The 22,882-nt window shown below is 36.4% G+C and overlaps 1 protein-coding gene across 1 annotated transcript in view; it reads left to right on the top strand.

The window, feature by feature from the left end:
* The window catches only part of GPC6 (glypican 6), a 752,072-nt gene that overhangs the window by 56,429 nt on the left and 672,761 nt on the right, over positions 1–22,882 (top strand). The window lies entirely within an intron of this gene.

The following is a 22,882-nucleotide window of genomic DNA, read 5'->3' on the forward strand; positions in this document are numbered from 1 at the left end:
GTGATGCACTTCTTGGTTTACCGGTTTTCCTTTTTCTCCCCTGAAAAGGCTAGGTCCATTAACTGTTGTTCAGTGAATACCTTTGTTACCTGTTTTGTTCTACATTGTAAAGCTCGCAACAAAAGGTCTAAAATTCTCAGAAAATATAAGCATTTTTAGCAGGAATGAAAGTCTACTAGGAACTGACAGTAAGTTGAAGCCTTGATTTTTCTTCTTATAGTTTGATAAGTGGGTTAAATTTTAAATTCTATCTTCACAAAATATTCCCAGTTTATTAGTTTATACAGTGCTCTTCAGATGAACACTACCTTTGCCAGAAATTCAGCTTCTGTTGGCCGAGCAGTAATGGTGGCAAAGTAGCACGAACCTCAAAAGAACTTTTTTCACCTTATTTTAGATGGCTGCATCAGAGATGAACTGTAAATGACATGTAATGGAAAGAAATAAACACCTCTCATTTTTAGCAGAATTCCAGATTGCTCCAGTTGATCTCTGCTGATTTGGTCAGCATTAGGATGGGAGGCTGCCTTCTCTCCTGTGACTGGAAAAAGTGCCTGTGATGAATTCCTTAAAGGTAGATGTGTATGGCATAAATATTGGGACAGATAAATTCCCAGTCCAAACTTCATGACACTTCATTAATGCTAAATTATATTTTGCATAAATAAAGGCAAATAGACATATATAACCTATATTTTTTGTGTAATTTAGGAGATATTTTACTTCTTACTAAAAATTCTATTTAAAGATGAGTGCTTCTGAAAATCAGTTTTCAGCTTGTTTATGGGAGGATTGATTGAGTTGAGCAGATTCTGCATTTAATGACAGAATAACGTAAAGTTGTAATATTTTAATTTCAACCTAAGCCTCCTTCGTAAAATACTTTAAATATGATTGGAATGCAAAAGGAAGTTCTTAATAAATGAAATGGAAGTGTTTTAGTGACACAGAAGCATTAGGGAGTAAGTGACAGTGTATAGATAGGGAACTAAATCAAAATCCAAACTGTTTTCCAGAATATGTAGAAGTTTACAAGCTCCTGATTTTCAAAAATGTATATTAGTTAAATGCAGTATGAATGTAAATAAATTAGCAAAGTTTATATTACTTGTATCTTCTGAAAACTTATGGCCATGTGTCAAAATATTTGTGGAAAAAATTACATGTTTAGCTTTGAATTTGAAAATTTGAATTTTTATTTTAAATCACTTTTCTTTTTCCATACTTTTTTGAGATAAAGAAGTGGTTTTTATATGGAATATTTTCAATTAGAATGTTTGAATCAAATGCAACAAATTAAATTGTGTGATATTACCTCACATTACAGAAGGTAGTAATCATATTCTTCAAACATGTTAAGCTTATTGGCAAAGCCATTCATGTGGTCACCAGAAAGATCATGTTTTTAAAGTAAGTTTAGTTTTGCAGACATGTCCAACAATTTGAAATTTCTTCAAGACGTTGAGTTTAATCTTTTTTTCCAAGCTACAGTAAATCCTCCTATATCAGTGATTAAGAGTTCTTTATGGAATATTTCTCATCTATCAAGAATCATCAGAACACCTTCTGCAGGGAAAAAAATCGCATAGCTTCTCCCTGGTCTTCCTGGCTGTCCAGAATAAACAAGGTATGAGCTAAAACCCATGGAAGTTATCAGAAGGATTCCCTTGTACCTTGGATTTGACTTGCTGCCTCTCGACTCCTCAAAACTAGCTGCACATTTAATTGAAGTTTATTCAATGGCAAGAGGCCTTTCTGTGCAACGAAGAGAAAGTAGGAGCATTACTTCTTCAGCATGGCCTGCTTTCCTGTCCAAATCATGCTGTGCTTTTCATCTCCCAGGAGCTATTTCCATGCCAAGCAAAATGGTTGTAGTGCTGATGGAGGCATTGCTTTTCTGGGATGTGGGATGTGGCAGCTTTTAGAAAAAGAAAAAGATTAGTGTGGAGTCTTACTTACTTCTCTACCTCATTTGGACTTTCCTTGGCCTTCTGTATGGGATGTGGTATTTCTTTATGAGACCAGACAACCGCCGATGGCAGAAGGAAAAAGCCTGCTCTCTCTCACTGGGGGGGGATATCACAGATTTATTCTGGAATCCTTTCCCCGTGGACGCTGGTATCAGAGAGTGAGCCCCCTCGTCCTGGGGCTTTTCCCCAGGGGGCAGGGCCCAGAGGCAGGGACAAGCCACTGCTCAATCAGGGATAAAGTGGGAATGGAACAGAGTTGGGTTACATTCCAGTGTGGGGGGATGGGCACAGCCGAGCAGGGACAAACCACCTGATACTGTTAAAGGGGAACAGGGGAAAAACATTACAAGTCCAATGAAACACAATATAAACCAACTTAATGCATTACAACACTTCTGGTTGCCATATGACAGGCTTCTGGGTTGGGAAGGAGCTTAGGTATCTAAATCAAACCTGACATTATTGGTTCATGTTTGATTTTGTATCTTTTAAATCACAGAATAATACAACAGCACAGGTTGGAAGGAACCTCAAAAGTCCGTCTGGTCCAATTTTTAGCAGAATTACAGGTTGCTCCACTTGGCCTCTGTAGACCTGTAATACTGATCCTTATCATAAACACACCTGTTGACTGATTTTTAATTACCCCTTGTTTGATAGACTGAGGCTGCTCTCTGGGGCAGCATTGAGGATCTTTTCATAGTCACAGAATCCCAGAATGGTGATTTTCCACACGAATCTGACCCAGCACAAGTTGGTAGCATCGTACAAGATTGGAAAGTAGCACACAGCCATGCCACCAATCAATCTGAAGCCTCCATTGGGGCAGTTTTGTTCCCCAGCTGAGAAGCTTTAGTTCTCCATTGCTGGTCTCAGCACGAGCAGACTCTTGCAATTGCAGCACTCTGATGGTAAAAACATTCGGCTTCTGGCACTGCACCATGTGGCACCTGACTTGAACCAGTCACTGCATCTTCCTTGATACTGGCACCTTTAGCTCATGCTTGCCTACAGCTTCTAAGAGATTTGCTCATTTGAGGTGGGCTCAAGCATCTGTCTCTCTCTATCTGTCTGTCTGTTTATTTATATTGCAACTCATAAATTGCTCTTACTGCTGATGGATGTATCATCTTCTAAGCCACTATTATTTTCATTAATGATTATGTACTGTAAACTGACAATTTTACATAAATTGTAACATATATAAATGACATACATAAATTTATTACATAAATTATGACACTGCAGGTCTTTGACAGACCTATATGTAGGATCCAGTTAACATAGGAAACATTTATAATGCATCCCAGAGAAGTTTTCAGTTGAAGTAAAAGACCAGAGAAAAACTAACAAATCCCTTTCAGTATATATATTTGAAAATAGATATAAAACCAGCTTGTGGCTAACTATTCCATTACAACAAATGAATGTTGAACTAGGAAATTACAGACTGGTCACAAATAGAAAGCTGTACAAGAGAAAGCCAATTATTAAGCTTATGTTTACCATAAAGTGTAGGATTTTGATCCAGCAAGGCAGTCTAAACAGTAAACAATGGTACCTAATAGTGTGGTTTCTCGTGGTTAGTGTGACATTCTGGTAGCTGTAGTATACTCCATACATAGTTTTGGGGAATATTTGGGTAGAATACGTAAAGTACAAAACAATACTGTATTGAAGTGGCTTTCAGAGTTTATTCAGATGCCCTTTCTTACATGTTTTTTTTTTTTTTTTGGTTTTTTTTTTTTTTTTGGTGTGCTTTTATTCATTACATAACCATAAATTTGGTCAATACTTCTCTAAATTAATTACAGAATAATAACCAGGTTTTTTTTGTGGTGTCTAATCTATGGATAAGAAAGATGGATTTATTGAATTGAGTTGCAAATTGACCAAATATTTTAGATTATGAAAAATACTATGTTTTGTCAGTATTGTTTACAGAGAAATCGTTGTGGAACACTTATGCCTACTAAACAGAACATTCCCCAAATCCTTAATGCAAACAAAAATATGGAGTGCAAAAACTCTTCAGGAACTGAAATAAAAAGACTGGTGCTCTCTGATGGAGAAAAAATTTATAGGATATTAAATATATGTTTACTTGTAATTTTATTTCTTGATTATGTCATTAATGAACAGGATACAAATAAAATTTTCTTCATGCAGTCTGGGCTACTGAATGAAAAATGTACCTGCTTAGGGATCATTTTCACCCCCTCTCCCAACATCAATCAAAGGCTAAACATTTTTTATAGAATCAGATGTGCTTCCTAATAATCGTTTGCATGTAACTGTGCACTTCTTCACTTGATTTGTGTGAAGGTTCAAGCATGGATCTTCTTCATATATGCCCTGATGATAAATTGGGTTAAGGATTGAAAGGAGCATCTGATCTCATTGATAAAAGCTTGTTGGTTTTATTAACAGCTGAATACTTCCGCTGCTTCAGATGAATGCTGCCTTAATTCTCAGGCCATTTTACTGAAATGAATAGGTTTTCCTCCTGAAAGAAGATGACAAATATGGTAGAAAGCAGAGCTTAATTTTGCCTGATAAGATGAAAATATATCATTTATTTTATGCTTATTACTCTAATTCTCCAAATGGTTTGGGAAATAGCAATAAACCATACATCCTTTAACAGATTTTACTGGTGTGTATATATGCTTTGCATGTATATTTGTGCAATTAGCTGCTGGCAGTGGGCAGTAAAATGGCTATTACGTACTCTCCTTTCCATATGGGTATGAATTTCAGAATTAAATTTATGCTATTGAAGAGGAAATGTACTGATCCACTGGGGGAAGAGTGTCATCTATACCAATGACTGTCAGCTCCTCAGCAGAGGAGACGGTGCCAGTGTAGTGGTGATGCAGTGGCCAGCAGCAACACCTGAGAAGTACAGAAACACTGGCAGGAGAAAAAGAAAGGCCAGGCAACACAGAGAGAAATCTCTTGTTCCCAGAGAGAAAGATGAGAGATTTTAACATGGCTTTTTTCATTGTTATTATTTCTCTTCTGAGATCACGCATGAGAAGAAGAGTTAAAACATACTCAGCCCTGAAGCAGAACTAAAAGAGAGTCTACTTAGTTGTCACCAATCTGCAAAGGGATTAGAAGATGTCCTAGGACTGAGAGGAGAACCTGGTGGCATGTATGCATCCAGCCTCTGGTAGAATGCTGGTCTCTAGTTCAGTGGCACATATGAAAATCAGTTAATTTCCTTAATATTGATTTAGCCTATACTGTATAGGTCTTGGCCTTCAAAAGCTTTTTATGTTTTTTTTTTCTGAACCTTATTCCACTCTCTTTTGTGTAAAAAATTATGCCAGTCAACACCACACCTAATTTATGCAAGTAACTCCTGAAAAGCTCTCCTCCTTTAGGAGTTCTCAAGATGCTAACCTCAGCTGCTGCTCCCACTAAATTCTAGAAACTGCAGTCCTCTAAATCCCTCATCATCTTTCTCTCAGAAGAATAGGAAAATATATGAGTTTTATTTGATGCTGTTCTAATATTTAAGATACTTCTGTGGAAATTCCACTTTGGACGAAAACTTACTGCAGTAATAAACAAACCAAAGAAAGCACATTGGAAATTACATGCAGCTCCAATGAAGGGGATAATTGTTTATGCCCATCCACAGCAGAGTAATAGTTTATTAGACTTCTGTAATAAACTTCATAGTGATGTTACTTTTTAAATCTTAAGTTGAACATTTGTGATGACAGTACTTACAACAGTACAGAAATTTGTCAACAGAAATCCTGCTTTGATGCATCCAGACGAGCATGAGGTGGAATGGCTCACAGAATTAGAAATGGAATAAAGAACAGTAAGCTTTGCATTTGTAATTCAGGAATGTTGTGTTATTAGTACCTCTTCTTGGTATCATATAATTTGGAGTTTCAGCTGATTTGCCGTAGAAGCTATTGTTTGTAAGCAAATATTCATATTGCAACTCATAAATTATCCAGGCAGCTGAGGCCATTAGATCACAGGAATCTAAAGCTCAAACTGTCTTGAAGAAATCTTCTAATTCATCACCTCTACTGAAAGCAGGATCAAGTACATCCATATGTGACAGATGCTGGTGTATATTCTGTTCTTAAAGTCAGAAAGCTTTTCCTGAGATCAAACATAAGTCTTCTTTGCTGCAAATCAAGATAATCTCTTGTTATCTGCCATGGTCACAAGGAACAATTGATCACTGTGTTTTCTACTCCAGCTTCTGCCTACTTTACTTAAACACCTCTCCCCTTGCTCTTTCCTGCTGCCATTTACTCTCAGCTGCACCTCGTGGGCTTCATTTGGCTTTCCTCCATTAAAATTACAGATTTTGGTCTTCTTGTCTTTAGTGTCTTCTTGTTTTCATTTGGGCTCTTCAATTTTTCTAGGCTAACTTGCCCCAAAACACTGACAGTTATCTGGAAAAGGTCCACCGGTGATAAGGAGAAGAAAATAGGTATTTCCAGTGTGTCACATGAAATACCTGTTAGTTAACAAAGCCAAAGTGACCCTACTTTTGTTCTGTAGCAGTGGCATGTACAGGTAGTGATGACTCAAACATTTAGGGATCCATTTTAAATTCCCACACCCTTCCTGTCATTCTGCTGAGTGTCCAGGCTGTTACTTAATCATTTGGTATTATACTTGACACCCTTCCCCTAATCCCTCTTTTCTTTAGTATCCCACTTGGGGCTATGGCAGCAGACTTATTAGGCTCACCAGGTTCACGTGGCATCCTGATTGTCTGTACAATTTTGTAGAACCTTCCCCAGAGTCATGTGAGCACTGTAAGCCAGGTCTCCTCCACATCACTGCTGAATGAAGCTGGGTCCAGGACAGATGTGGGTAGGTAGTTACGGTTGTCCACTGACCACAGCTCAATATAGAAACATCACCAACCTTTCATGTGTTGTTTTTCAATATGTTTTGAAACGCATTGTGATCTGGGACTACACTCACTTGTACCACGTAGACATTTCATCTGTTTGAGATGTCCTGTGTTTTCTGCCTGGCTTCCAAATGCTAGATCTTGCATCCAAGCAGTGTAGGCCGCTCTAGTGTCGTATCTGCGAGCATTGTCTTGTGTCCGGAGACTTAACATGTGTCAGGATACCTGACCCTATTTAAAAACAAACAATATTTGCCACGAATGGACTTTTGTTTTCTCACAGTGTCAAAATATACGTATGTATAATTAGAGAGATTTAGCATGTTTTGTTATTTTCCTCAAAAGTGGATAAAGAAGCCTTTGCTCCAGATTTCTTTTCATACACATTCTGCTAAGATCAGCTGGTAAAGATTTTCTATTATTCTGTTAATTTCTTAGTCACATTATTTAAAAATAAAAATTATTTGGCCTAGGTATTAGAAATACGCTTTGTATTTATCTCCTCATCTACACAGAGAAATCATTGTGTACAAAACATGTAAGTAACTTAAATGAATTATTGTTAGACTGCAATGTCTTATGTACAAGGTTGTCAAACAGAAGTAAAAGACTGAAATCATTAATAAAAGATAAATTTCTATTTTTCTGGCTTTAATTATTCTTTACCTTTACAAAGGATTAAGTGCTTTCAGAAGAGATCCTTTCAAACTATGTATAGTCCCTGTATTGTAAAGACAGTCAGCAAAGTTGATAATTTTAGAAGTGAAGCTGAGTGGCTGTTTTTGCTGTGAAAGAGACGTAACTTCAATAAATGAGAAAATTTATATGTGGTTTGTGGGAAGAACCTTTTGATTTAGTTGAGGCAGTTGTTGCTGATCTTACAGTTTAATTTCTTAATATAAATTGAAACATTTCCAGTAATTATGTGTATGTTGATATTAAACCTTTCACAGAAGATAGTAATCATATTGATATAAATACATTACACAAGGATACTTGAAGTAGCTTATTTTATGTTAATCCAAAATGAATAGCTACAAATAAGTTGAAAACCACTCATTTTTCAATGTTATTTGAAATAAAAGGGATTGTTTGAACCTTTTTTATCAGTATGGCTCCAGAATACATGCATTAAAATCCTTTTGACGATGATTGCCACAGGAAATTAGCCTTTATTATTCCATTGGCCTTACACAGCTGAATAAAGCTTGAAAAAACAAAGATCAGAAAAGAAAAAAAGTACTTTTCCTACTATACTTTCATTTTCTTCTCCATTTTTTTTTTTTTTTAAATGGAAATAATTGGTTTACTTCTGGTGAAATTGCTTCCTTCTGACTGAGCAGTGTAGTTAAAGTATGTTTAGGATTAAATGAGTTACCTATAGATTAGTTAAATACTACTGAGACTTAGAAGTTGGATTATTTTAAATATTTGAATGAGCTCCTATTATTGAACCTTAGAAAGCTTTGTCAAACATCAGGAGTTACCATCCATATAAAAAAAATTTTACCTTCCCAAATCACTTTTGCATTCAAGAGTTAAAACTCCATATAAACTAAGAAAAAAAATAGCAGAGGAACATCTAAAGGTAAATTCATACCTTGCTTCTTGGTATGTTTTAAAGTATGGCTGAAATTTTCATTTGCATTGTCTTTATTGTGTCTCCTGAGAAATTAATGCTTACAGACATTTTAAAGCACCGGTACAGCAAACACAAACGGAAACATACTGTTGTCCTTTAGAAAATTCTGAGGACCTTTCTAGAATGTGCTGGGGAAGCATTCATGAAAAACAACCAACCAACCAACCAACCAAACAAACAAACAAACAAACAAACAAACAACCAACCAACCAAACAAAAAAACCCAGAGACCAAATGTAGTTCAAAGGAGATTTTCTGGCCGCCTAGGTGGGCTCCAGTCTTGACTTGTATTCTCTGAGCCTCAAGTGTTAAAGTGCGACTTTTGACTGATGAAGTGGATTGATGTTGCTGTATTCAGAGGTTTCAAAAAGTCATTTTGTCTGTGGAGATGCTGGATTGCACAGTCGGGCAGTTGGTGGTGGTGGTAGGGTAGGGTAGGGACAGCCCTCTGGGATGCACCATATCCAGACAAAGTTAAAAAATATCAAAGGCTGTCTTCAGGTTTCTGGGTCCAGTCTCACCCCGTCATTTATTTTGACTTCCATTATTTACTCATTTCCAGTGGTTGGCAAAATCCTTGCAAAATACCTAAAGTTGTATGTGGATGAGGAAAAAAATGACTTCATATCATGCTTCCTAAAAAACCCCCAGCTGTATCATGGCCTTATAGACCCTTACATTGGGTCTAGTGCAGCAGTAAATATTCATTTTTACAAAGAAAAAAACCCCATCTTTTTATTGCAAAGAAAATAAAGTTTCTTTTTATTGCAAAGGTAGTTACACATTTTAGATATGAATGGCTCAGTTTTACATCCTTCATGTGGATTATGCCCGAGAGGTTATATTTTCACAAAGATATTTCAATAGTAAAGTTTTCTTTCTTACTTATTTTACTTTGGTTTAGGTAGAAATTTAAGTTTCTCTTTGCCATAACAGGAATATTTTAATTATGGATCCTAAACATATTAGCCCCTGGCAGGTATTGCAATTGCCTAGAGGAAATTTTTGAAGTGTTTTAAAGTTTTAAAGCTGGGAGTAGATTGCTTACTGTATCCTTGTTCCCCTTTAAAGCTTGCCTCCGAACTGTACAACGTTCAGTGTTTGTGCGCAAGAGTAAATGTTAGTTTACCTGTTAAGCAAGTGATGGAAGCAAGTTAAGCTAGTGGAGGAAAGGCAGCTGGCAGGCTGGGGGGCATGGCCAACCCTAAGAGGGCTTTCACTAGACTGGGCTGCTCAGGTGTCCCTGCCCATGGCAGGGGGCTGGAACTAGAAGATCTTTAAGGTGCCTTCCAACACAAACCATTCTGTGATCTGTGATTCTGGGATGCAACTGCAGTTTGTTGCTACCTGTAGGACATTACAGAGAAAACAGACTTTCAGCAGTGCATAATGGAAGGACAAAAAGCAGCCATCACAAACTGCAATGCAAAAGATTTCAGCTGAGTATAAGGAATAACAATAATTTAGAGCAAAAGTCGTTTACAGTAAGAAAAAAATCTGTACAGGGAGGTGGTGAAATCAACTTCAGTCTATTGCCTGGAGAATTTCAAGTCTGCTGACTTGGAGCACTGAGGGATCTCATCCAGTTTTTCCATTAAGCACTGTTTTGAGCAGAAGCTTGGGACTAATCCCTTCCAGAGGTCCCTCCCAGTCTCCATCTCTCTGTGATTCTTTGAAGGCAGCTAGCAGGAAGCCTCTAGAAAATGTAGTTGAAAATATGAAGGGGGTTTGCTCTCACTTTCTTTAACCTGCTTAGGGAGGACATAACATGATTTACTGCATCAAGAAACAGAAAGTGCAGATCATAATAAACCCAATAAATTATAAGAGAACAAACTAGTAGGGCTGATGAGTCAGATCTCATTGCAAATAAATCTAAGGGAAAAACATTTATGAGCGCTGGCAGTTCCCCCTAGAAATTATATTTAAGGGAGAAGTACAAACAATCTCAATTCTTGTGAAGCCTAAGAAGTAGCTCCCATAAGTAAGCCTTGACTGCCTAAGGCCCAGGGGAAAAAAAAAAAAAAGTCCTCAGAAAGTGGAAACTAGGTCAAATTTCCAAATTAATGAATTAATGTAGATGAAATACCACTAATAAAGAAGGGTGACAAAACTGGAAAGGCCAAAACAGAGAATTATGCATGACATAAGAAAAAGGACATAAAAGGCAAATAAGTAATTTTATAAACACATGAATAATCAGAGCAAGGTAAATAAAAAGGTTGATATGGTATCAAACAGGGAAGGAAATAAATTGAAAAATGGTATTAAACCTGAACAAATGTTTAATATCTTTTAACTTTTCCTTAATTGGAGCTACTGTGCATTAATGCAACTATGAAGCCTATTGAAAGTGGTAAGATGTAAGTTTGGAATGATAAAAGATCTTCCTTGAAGAATATCTAGAATAATTACGTATTTGAAAATAATCCAGGTTTAATGAAGTTTATTGTACAATATTTAAGTAACTAGATGAAGCCTTCTCATGATTCATTAGCAGCTCTCTGTTGTGAAGAATGGAGAAAGTTTCAGATAATTCAAGAAGAGCTGACTCAGTGCCTGCCTTTATAAAGAAGAGGAAGGAAGAGCTGTGGAATTACAGACCCATCAGCATAATTTAAATGTCATAAAAAACACCCCAAACAACTGGAACAAATAAATCAAATGAACTGTAAGCACCTGCAGAATAGTGGGGAGATGAGTTATAGCCAAAATGAATTTATCAAGGAGAATTTGCGTAATACCTGTCCCATATCCTTTTGTGATAGAATAACAGTTCTTGAGAAGGTGATGAACCAGGAGATGGTATCTGTCTTGACAAGTAACTCTTCTGACATTATTTCACATGACATTTTCATAAGAAAGCATAAAAAAGGAAAAAAAAAAATTACATTCTATTATGTGATCATATAATTAGTAAGGAAGCTGTGCAGAGTGTATTGTTCCCTGTCAAGCTGATGTCTGTCCTGTAGGAATATGCCCTCAATCTTGTACTATTGCACATTTTTAGTAATGATATGGACAGTGAAATAAAAACAAGTCTAATGAAATTTCTGCTGAAATCAGTGGGAGAGAAGGATCAACTGAATCAACAACCTGGATGAAAATTCAAAAATTTATGAATTAAAAAAAAAACCCCCAAACTACTAAACACCACAATTTTGTGATGGCAAAGGCAAGTTCTTATTTTATGTGAAAAAAAATCCTGATAGAAATACAAATAAAAGCATGTTTAGAATTGAACTTTAGATGAACTAGCTTTCTTTCTTATAGTCATTAACTTTATCCCCATGATTGTAATTAATCTTCATTTAATTTTTTAAAGAAAAGATTCAAATAATGTAAATTAATACTTTTACAGTATGTAACTCATTATGAAGGTGAATAGGGGAAAATTACATCTAGATCTTCTAATGTCCTTAATTTTGATCTTATTACAAGTTGTGGCTATAAGGGAGGTAGAGCTTAAGTTTTAAATTTTAGCAAAACATGCTTTGGCTTTTTCCAAACCTTGGAATCCAGTACATTTTCATCCTACCCTCATAGTGTTTTAATTTCTAGATTTTTATAATATTTCCCATGCTCTTGTTGAACAATTATGCCTGGTTTATAGACGTTGAGTTCAGAGTACAGCATCATAATATTTTTAATAACTAACCAAAAAAAAGTTCAGCTTTCATAATGTTTTCAGTCAAGGGTTTTCTATAATATATTCCTGAGGAACAATAAGGGCCTAGAATTTTTATCAAGTCTTAATAGGCACCCTAGAAATTCTCTCTGATGAATGCAAAACCAATTTTTTGGGCATGAATTTTCACCATTAGTAAAAAGACTGTAATAACCTTCTACATCATTACAGTCTTTTACTAATTGAATCAGTAATTCTGTAAAAATATTTCTATGTGTGTGGTTATTGTAGGCAATTGTTTATATTTTTCCACTTCTACACATATAATATCATTGCATTTTTTTGTCTTATTTTCATACTACAGGCAGCTTGAACAAAGTGTATTTCCAGGAGATGTCAGATATGCGATACAAGAATGAAAGTAAAAATTGCATGTTAAGCTCACCTAGACTGAAAAAGGTGCATAAAATAAAGTGATACAATTTGTTGGTGCTCTTAAATTTTATTGCGGCTTAGGTAACTGTACTATAACATCAGTTAACTAAGAAGATTGTCAACTGAAGAATTCTGCAATCTCTGTTCAAAGTAAATGATAAATTTAGAAAAGAGGCATTATCTCTGGTTCATGTTTGTTGGTTAAATACCACCATGTTCTTTAAGCGGAGACAGCATTCAGTTCTAATTGCTCCATATTTGAAGCCAGGGGAGGGGAAAAAAGGTGAGTCAAGGCACTTCCCTCTTACTTTCCTATTCCAGAATGTATGTACAAGCAGACAGGTGAACATTTTTAAAAATCTTTGAGCAGGATATGCAGAGAACCAGGAAGGGAAACAAAAAGCTCACTGGTACAGTCAAGAAGAATTTTGTCAGATTAGTGACATTCAGGTTGGCCTCTGGGGCCTGGATTTACATCACCGAATTTTAGACATCAAGGTATCACACCTCATTTAAGTCAGGTTGGCCACTGTCTCTAAAAAAATCTTCCAAAGGTGCAGTATAGAGACCAGGCATCCCCACAAAAATACATAAAAATACTAGTGTTGCTCTACAATAACAACTTAACCATTGATAATTCCTTTGAAATTCATTTTAATAAAATTAATCATGAAGTATTCACTAGGGATTAATATATATGAATTACTTAAAGGATTTCAATGTTAATTGACCATTATATTGAAATGTCCCTACATGAATTTTGAGCTTGGAAGCATCACAGTAAAGTTGACTTGGTTGTAAGTTAGCTCTAGAACTACAAAGTTATAAGCACGTGATTTTGATCTGGGGATGGTTCTACATCCTTACTGCACAAATTGAAATCCACGTGTAACGTCTTCTGTGGTTTGCTTTGGAACTTAATTGAAGTTGCTGGATCAATTAATGTAGATCTATTTAAGTTACTGAGTGCCTGTGCATAAAGAGATGGGAAGTTTAACCAGCAGGAGTGAGGCATTTACAGTTAAATTGCTTACATTTTGCAGGAGTTATCAACCACGGGCTTTTGAATGTTGCTTTGCTTTGTATAACTTTGTCTCAAAACTAAGCCACATAGGGTCAATATGGTTGTTTAAACTGTGAAAACTGTCCTTTTGATTCAGGGTCAGCTTCTTTCACACTGAGCACCTGTCAATGGGCAGTAGATTCAGATCTCCTGAAGTCAAAAGGAACAGTGCTGGTAGTAGCTGCAAGTGGTTATCTTTATGGTTGCAGATTGGTTTTAAATCTACTTCCTTCTTTTGATTATCTCATTCTCACATCTTACTGAAAATACCATCTCTTGGATTGTGCAAATTTAGGTCTTTGTGAATACGTGTTTTCAATTTCTGTTTTGGAAAATCTTCAGTGAGGTTTGAGGCCTTCCTGTGTAGTGACACTTTCCACTCTAAGGTGAATATGTATTAAATATACACTCAATATGTATTAAAGATACACTCAATTCATCTTCTGTCTTTTACGATTTCTAGAGAATTAGGAAGTGTATGCGTTTGTCTGAATTCTATCCATTTTTATAAACTTGATAACGGTAGAACTACTCTGTGCAACGGAATATAGAAGAGAGATTACTAACCTTAATCTGACTTGCATCTACCATGTCACAGTGCAGTACTCTACAGAGACGCCAGCTGGTATCCCAAAATGCATATTAACTGCAACAGCTAAAATAGCCACCATTTCTACCAGAGGTATTGAAAGAGAAATGTGTTTTCCAGAACTGAGGATGAGAAAGGGAGGAAAAATATAAAAATAACCTATGCCAAAATTCATGCTTGGCAAGTCATTAAGGGGATTTTTGGAGGGTACTAGAGAAGCAAAAAGAAGAGCTTTTCAGCCATTTTGTCCAGAAAACAGAAAGATTGTCATTTTTTTCTCTACAGTATTTGAAAGGAACTCTGCAGTTTGTTTGTGCTCAAGGATATACATAGAGCTCTGTGTTTTGGGGCTGGAGTAACAGAATCTGGCTTTTGCAATTGAAAAAGTTGAAAAGCAGACTAAACCCATAAAGCATTAATATTGCTTAGTTTTAAAATCTTTTGCTTTTAATTGTGAAATTATCAGTGTTATGTGATTGACAGCTGAGAAGAAACCTGAGCAAAATTCAGCGCTTGCAATGTTGTGATTAAAAAAAAAAAAAAGAAGCATAAGCTTAAGATTACACATTTTTGAATTTTTCTCAGTTATTGAAGTCCATGGGCAGAGTAGACTGAGCTGTCCATTTCATCAATAGATTAAACAATAAATACAAGTCTAGTCCAGGGTGACTAACTGGAGTTTAGAAATTTTAGACAATTAAGTCAAGTCAGATCTGGTATTGTGTGAAATATTATTTAGGAACGCAGAGTGCACTATTTATGGTTTTCCAGGTTCCCTACCTTACTCATTCTGCCAAACTCCTTCTCTACTGTAACATGGAGCAATAAATGTTCCAGGGTAGACTTTATGAAGAAATGAAGCGGTAAATTGCATTATGTTTTGTATTATCTCTGTCTGCCACTAAACAATGCAGCATCAAATTGAGCTCATATGTACAACAGCTTTTACTATGAAAAAAACATCAGTTCTGATAAACTCATTCTGTAAATGGCAAGTTTTCTGCCTCATGCAAACTCAAGCTGCTCTTTGCTGAACTTTGTGAGCATGTTGCACAGGATTGTGAGCCCAGGTTCATTAGTTTTTGAGGTCTGTGAGGACATTTCATTTAATGCATCAAACCAGTCGGTCCTCCAGCTCCTGGGAGCTGCTTGAGATGAAGAGGGAGGATGCTGTGGTCCAGGTGAATCAAGCTTGCTGTAGCATTCTATTGAATGCCCTCTTATATTGTGGGCCCTCACTGCTTATATGTGCTCTGGACAGCATACATACATACACAAACACACATACACACATATATTTATGTATGTGTGTGAGTGTGTATATACACACACACACACACACACACACACACACACACACTCAGTACTGGCATCAGTGCTACCAGCTCCAGTGCTGGATGTCTGCTGCAGCCTTCATCTTGTGTCAGGAAAGGGGCTACAACCCACCATCCTCAGCTGCTGATAAGGAGCTATGTGACTCTGAAAGTCAAAGCAGCTGAACCAAGAGTAAGATTTTAAAATGCATTAGTTGGGTAATGCTAAGCCCCTGTTTGTTAAATTAAGTAGTCTTTCTTCTGAAGAAACTGGTCTGTATCTGTCTGGTTGCATGCACATATGTATTCAATATGTATTAAAGATACACTCAATTGGCTTCATGTCTGATCTAGAAAAAGAATATTTGCTGTGGAAAAGAAATGGTATAAAGACCAGGCTGTTCAGTGCTTTCACTAAGCTTCTGCAAATGTCAGAGCAATCATACAGCTGTTGTCTGGAGTTACTCCTTTATCTGCCTCTAAGCACGTCAGTCTCCCCAAACTGCAAGAAGAGCAGGACGTACTCTAGGCAAATAAATAAGAGGAGCTGGAATTAAACCCCTGACTGTGATGAACTGTTTAATATACACTCTGTCCATGGTGACTCACAAGCTAGAGATGACCAATTCCAGTCATCACAAAGTACATTATTCTTCATTACCACCCATTTAAAGATCATTACAGTGTAAGTAAAAAGGACTTCTGGAAGGAAAGAAAGATGACTGAAACTTGAAACTGTAAGCACCCAGAGGTTTTTGTGTTTCCTTACTCTGTGACACCTTTTTGTGGCACTTAGGACACTTTTTCTTCCGTTAAGCAAATCACATGCAAAAAATTGCTACATCTTTCACCACTGAAAATGAAGATGCAGTGCTCTGTATTTCAGCTCACAAAAAAAAGGACTTTGAAAACCTTTTCTTGACCAAATCCTTTGAACCTGTGGGAGAGGAAGATATGAAAATAAATGAAATTGGTCTTCTAAGAATAATTTTCCTTTTCACATGTCTTTCTACTGGGCATGTAATTTCCACAACTTCTTTTTACATGTTTTAGATACTTTTCTTTTCTGGTTTTCAGTAATTTCAAAAATTATTGGTAAAGAAGCCTATTAAGGGCAAAACTATTAGCCAGTCATTGTACAGATATTATTAGAAATTAAAAATTGGTTTTTATAAATAAAACCGCTGTAGAAAAATTATGGTCCAGAACCTGCAGTACTTGAGCAAAAAACCTCTATTGATGGAAACAGTTTAAGTATGAAACAGCTGTGTGCACTGATGGCTGAAGAAATTCCCATTTTAGTGGAATGGCTCATATTGTTGAAAAACTCCACTAAAGATGATGAAAAAAAGAACAGTAAATGTTTTTTTATTATAAAATATGATTAACTTTTCACATGATTGGGCCATATGAAAGAGATGGAAGAGGAAAAGGTAATTTAAAAAATAATTAAAATTGATATTTGCAAAAGGTTTATTACCTTGATTTTTAATAAGGTTTTGTACTAGCTGCTCTACTCCCTGCTGTTCCCGATTTTTCTGCTAGAAATCAGTCATAGATTTTAACAGTAATTCACCTGTCACCAGGAATTTTAATTGTCAGTGTGACCATTTATTAAAAACCAGAGGTTGATCTGGCTTCTGCTATGCAGGGTGCATTTCCATAGATTCAAATTGTGCAAGCATATCTTATACAATAGAAATAACACCGCAGGAAGAAAAACTATTGCATATAGGTAATTCTCAAGTGCTTGTAATGCTGAAGGTGGAGATACCACTGAGGGGGTCTAGTACTGTATGCTGCCTTGGAGGAAATTCTTTTGTGTCACTAGGAATATTTGAAAAGCCTTTTCACCAGAGGAGACTATGCACTAAGGAAAAAAGAAAGAAACTGCCCTTTATCCCAGCTCTGCTCAAGGCAGCAATGGGGCAGGAGCTGGATGGGTACAGCATCTGCTCTCCTGAAGTAGTAAATGTTTAGGATTTGAAATCCACAATCTGGTCCAAGAGACCACATGGTCAAATGTATATAGATTGTCACTGATAAAGGCTGGAACTAAGTTACTTTTTGCAGCGATGAAAAAAAAGACGCATAATGAATAGTAAATCAAGAAAATACGTTCTAATAAACAGTAAATATAAAACTACTATTTAATAGTAAATAGTAATAGTAGATTACTTTTTAGTAATTTATGAATTAGTAAATTGAGTAGTAAATAGTAATTGAAGAGTAAGTCAAGATCTTTCATTTTCTAGTCTTGTTCTTTGATCATGGGAAAATACTGTTTTACCTTTTCCTATATGAATCAATATTTAAAATATAATTTTAATACCAAAACTGCATGTATAAAGAAACATGAACTGTTAACTCTTGCCAACACAAGCCATTCTCATCCTTAAATTTGCTTAAGGCACCTGCTTGAGTCACTGTGTCTAGAAGGGTACTTTGTTGTGAGCTCTCTACCATTAGAGGAGAGAATTACAGCCTGAGATGCTCTGAGGAAGATCTGTATATCCATCTTAACTGGCCCTAGAAGGAACTTCAGGTCATTAAGATTCAAACTTAGATGGCTCAGATTTTGTAAATGTTGGTCATTGAAGCCACATTTGGGACACTGGGCTCGGTGTCTCTGTATTGAAACTTTTATTCTCTGCATTTTCCACCTCTTTCCTATAAGTTTTCCTCTGTGATGACAGGAACACAAAAGAGAGGATACAGGATTGTATAAGATCTTTTTTACCAGTCCCAAGACTATGTGCCTTTATATGCAGTGATGACTTAATGAAAACTGTGCAAGTAGTCTTGAATGCAGAGTACCTCTTTGCTCACTAATGAATGGAGAAACCAGTATGCACATCCAGCCACACAAGACTGAGATTGACCCTGAAGCTTGTTAATTTATGGAGATTGCTGGTCCCTCTTTCACATTTTCATTATGACACTGATTCTGCTAAATCAAGTGGAATCACTGAAGTTAAACTGCATCAGCACAGGTGCAATCCAACACAGTCCTTTGAAATCATACAAAGGTACGTAATTAAAACAGATGTCTTCATATTAAACATGAAAATGATCAAACATCATTATTTAGTGACCATGAGTGGCTTGTCTTTTAGCATTATTCTCTGTATCTGTGGATGTTGTAACTTTCTATGGAAAAGGTTTCCTTTCATTCTGGACTTGATGGAGTTCTTTCTAGAACCAGAAATCTGCACTGTAATAGAAGGAGGATATTGAATGCAAAGTATTAAAGCACTCCTGACAAGTTCTCAAGAAGTGTGTGGACAAAGGACAAATAATAGCTGAGCCAACAGCTAGGAACTTTCCACCCAGAACCTCTTTTTTGGGGTTTCCTTCCACCAGAGATTCCCCCCCTCTAGCAGAGGGGAATATTTAGGCACTAAAATACAACTGCTGTATGAAATAGAGTAAAACTCAACTCATGTCCTGAATTTACCAAGTTTTGTCTAGCAGGATATTTAAACTGCAGAGTTTAAAACATACCTCCAGCAGAGGTTTATGTTAGACTGGACATTGAAACCCAAATAAAAAATACTGCTCTGCAGTTTGATGTCTGGAGCCTGCATAATATAGAATGAGTTCAAAAAGCCGCTGCTCCCTTCACCTTTGGATACTAACCAGGTTCATGTTTTCCTTTCTATTAGTGGACACACTTTTTTGTTGTTCTTTTTTATTCTTTTATGCATCAGTAGGTTTTTCTTGCAATATACCTGGCTTCAGCCAGGTTCACACACATTTGGGTGACTTCCAGGCACTCGGATTTTCACTTAAGCACCAAAACTTAATCTAGTTCTGATCAGTAAAAATATTTCATTCATGGTAGTTTGGTAAATTCTAAGAGGTAGCATTTATTAAACCTTCTCCCTTTCAAAGTCTGGGTTTAAATTAAAACCAAAAGATTATGTAATCTATTTTATTGTTTGTATGGAACATCGCTTCAGTTGAAATTAAAAGGGAATGCCATTAAATTAAGCAGCAGTCTAAGTCATTTTTATATGACTCCTAGCTCTTAATAAAAACATAGCTGTTCATGTAATTCACTATGATGTTGGATAGCAATAAAATGACTTCCTCATTATAATCAATACCTATGAATAGCAAAGACCTGCAGCGTGTCATGGCCTTTCTCAACAGGCAGCCTCACTTGGTGGTAAGGAAAATTGCTGTTGTCTTATATGAAACCATTTTAACATCACCCTGAGCTTAATAGAGCAGTCTTTCATTGCCTGTTAACAAGCTGAGCTATTGCCAGGAAGTGTTTAAACTGAAAAATGTTGTCAACGCTCTTTCCTTGCAAAGATTAATCCTTTTGGGGTGTGTAGTGTGTTAACATTAGTTTGATTTCTATCAAAACATATTATTTTGTTGATTACTTTATCTGACAAACCAGTCTGTTGGTTTAGGACACATGTCTCTCAGTAACAACAGAAAGGTAGGGACACATTGGTGATAAGTGGACGTCCCTGTGTTTGTGCTTACATTCATCATAATTTCAGGTGCATTAAAATACGGAGCAGATAGAAATGTTAAGGGCTGCATTGTGAAGCCGAGCCCTGTGCTCAGTAGTCACAAGTTGTTCTGTGCAATATACAAGACTTGGCCAGCATAGTGACAACCCACATATATCAAATGTGATGGAGTGACAAACGTCTCGTAAAGGCCAGACGTGCTGACGTTATACAGGCATTTATAGTCCCATATGCACTTGCAGCTGCACAAAATGCATACTGATAATAGCACACATAAAACAGGACAAATGAAGGTACACGATACTTACAGAGGTTTAGGGTAAGGTGAATGGTCACATAAAGAAATTCAAGAAAAGGATTGTTGGATTACTCTGTATTCTGGAAAGGAAAAGATCAATCCTAAAAAATTTGTTAACTGGAGAAAAATGAAACGTAGGATTTTTGGGAGCATACATCAATTTTATGATTTCAGCAGCTGAGGTTATAATACGGATGCATTCTTTGTGTTGCAAAATCTTCAAAATTCCACAAATGGTCAAGCAGACTTTGCCCATCTGCCTTCCATTTTTGTAAAGCTTTCACCAGCAGTTAGAGACAGTAAGAGGCAAAAAGAAATACTGAAGAGGAATATGGGCTGGTGTGTGCTGCTGTAGGCACCTTCCTTCCTGCTTTGTTTTATTGCAACCATAATTTATCACAAGGTAACCCCTTTCAACCCCCATGGCACAAAGCTGTGCTGTACTTATCCTTCTGCCTCTTTTGCTGAGTGCTCTTTGGGTAAACCCAGTGGATGATACTTATTATTTTTTGAGTGTCATAGAACTAGTAGTGATTTGGCTTTTAAGTCTTACAGTTTACTTTCAGTAAAATCAAATGGAATTGGATGGGAAGGGGAAGGATGATGCAGTTAGTTGTCTGGACATTCTAATTTCAACTGGTTTTCATGAGATAATTAGCCATTTCACAATGTCTCTTGATTTGAGCTGGAACAGTTATTAGGCTCTTCAAATAGAATCTTCTATTTTCATTAAATCCAGAAGCAACAGAAAACCCCCCTTGAAATAATGTAAGTATCTGTCCTTGTGTGTTACTTTTTCATTCTGCTTTCCAATATAAACTTAAGTTGTAGTTTTTCTGCAACATGCATTTAGTGTGTAGGGAAAAGTTACTTTCTAAATATAATTGTTTTTCTTTATGCTCTAAGGGAAAGTTTGAATACTACAGTGACTAAAAAGGAAGAGAAGTAATTAATTAATAATTTCCTTATGCCAGCTGTGGGTTCGAATCCATGTTTCTTGCTACTTTTCTCAAGATATGGAGACCTAGAAATAAGGTTTCAGAGTTACAGAAAAAGCGAAAAGATAAAGAAATACAGAATCTCACAAAGGAGGGGATTGTCTTCTTTTTTACTTGAAAAATCTCACAGAATCAAAAGGAGGACAGAGCAGTTGCTCTACAGTGCCCTGAAAAACAGTCCTCCTCTATATTCTGGAGAGGGAGGATTTTGCATCAAAATCAGGCTCATGCTACAGTAAGTCTCAATACAAGCACTGTATTAGTTGAGACACGGGGAAAATGAGAGGAGGGAGCAATCAAAAGGGAAACATACAGGAAACTCCCACTTAATTTAAAGCACTTCCAAATCACTTGGTTCCTGAAATAATGTTTGAGACAACTCTGAAATTTCATGCATTCTAATTAAATACCACAAAATAAGATAAAGATTTTTCAAGAATCTGTTCTTGATTTTCCCTTTCCACATCTGTGAAATGCCAGTGATCGTTGAATGCACTGCCCTCTAGATCAGGAGACCAAGTTAAAGTGAGTGCTGTCACTGCATAATAACAATGTTCTTCTTCATAAAGTGCTTGTTATTTTGTGAGCCAAAGGTTATCTGTTTCCCCAAGCTGTGGGATTTAGCACAGTTGTGTTACCTCTGAGAATTTTATGCAAGAGCCAGTGGTTATGCTCCTGAGATATCAGAAGGTTTAACTAGCTATGCTTTGGGCAGCTTGTGAGAAAAATTTGGGCACACGTAATTTAACTTCTAGTTCTTTATAGGCAGGGTTGGAAGGATGCTTTCCAAAATGCCAAGCTGATTTGTTTATTGAAAATAAAATATATTTTTACTAGTTTATAACTTTTTACCTGAGATACCTTATTTTGAATGTGTAAATGAGAAATGGCCCAAACCAAATGATAAAATATAGTGCCTATGGGTACACCACACAGCTAGAATGTACAAGGTCCGTATATTCTAAAAAGTTTACTATACCACTGGGGATGAGACCAATGTTTCTGTCATCTGGTCCTCATGACTATTTAAAAAAATTCAGAAGGCGTTTCGATGCAATGTACCATAAAACAGTTTGGAAGCAGAAATCTTTTTGTTCATAATCACATAATTGTACTTCTGTTCCAAAATATGTTTATCCATGCTCTCAAGTTTTGGAGTCTAGCTTGTTATAAGTTCTGGACTTCTAAACATTTACCCCCACTTCGAGCAGATTTTAATTTCTGTACAAGATTCTAAATGCTAAACAGAAGCATTTTCACGGAAGATTGCATTTGCTGTAAAGGAACAGCAAATGGGTGTTAATATCAGTGAAGGTATTTACACATGGAGACTTTCCTTGGGTTTTTTTTGCTAAGTTTGCATAATGCCTCTGGAACATTTCTCCTCTTAACTTCCTGCACCAATAGATTAAAGCCTTCCAGAACAGCAGGGATGCTGTATTAGCATTTATATTGTGTTCATAAAATTATTATCAGATTCCTTTTGTTCAAGTAGATCTCATACGATCTTTCTGAATAGCTGAAGAAGTAAAATCAGCTTGCTGGCTGAAAAAGGG

The sequence above is a fragment of the Hirundo rustica genome, chromosome 2 (assembly GCF_015227805.2).
Source record: "Hirundo rustica isolate bHirRus1 chromosome 2, bHirRus1.pri.v3, whole genome shotgun sequence".
Lineage (NCBI taxonomy): Eukaryota > Metazoa > Chordata > Aves > Passeriformes > Hirundinidae > Hirundo > Hirundo rustica.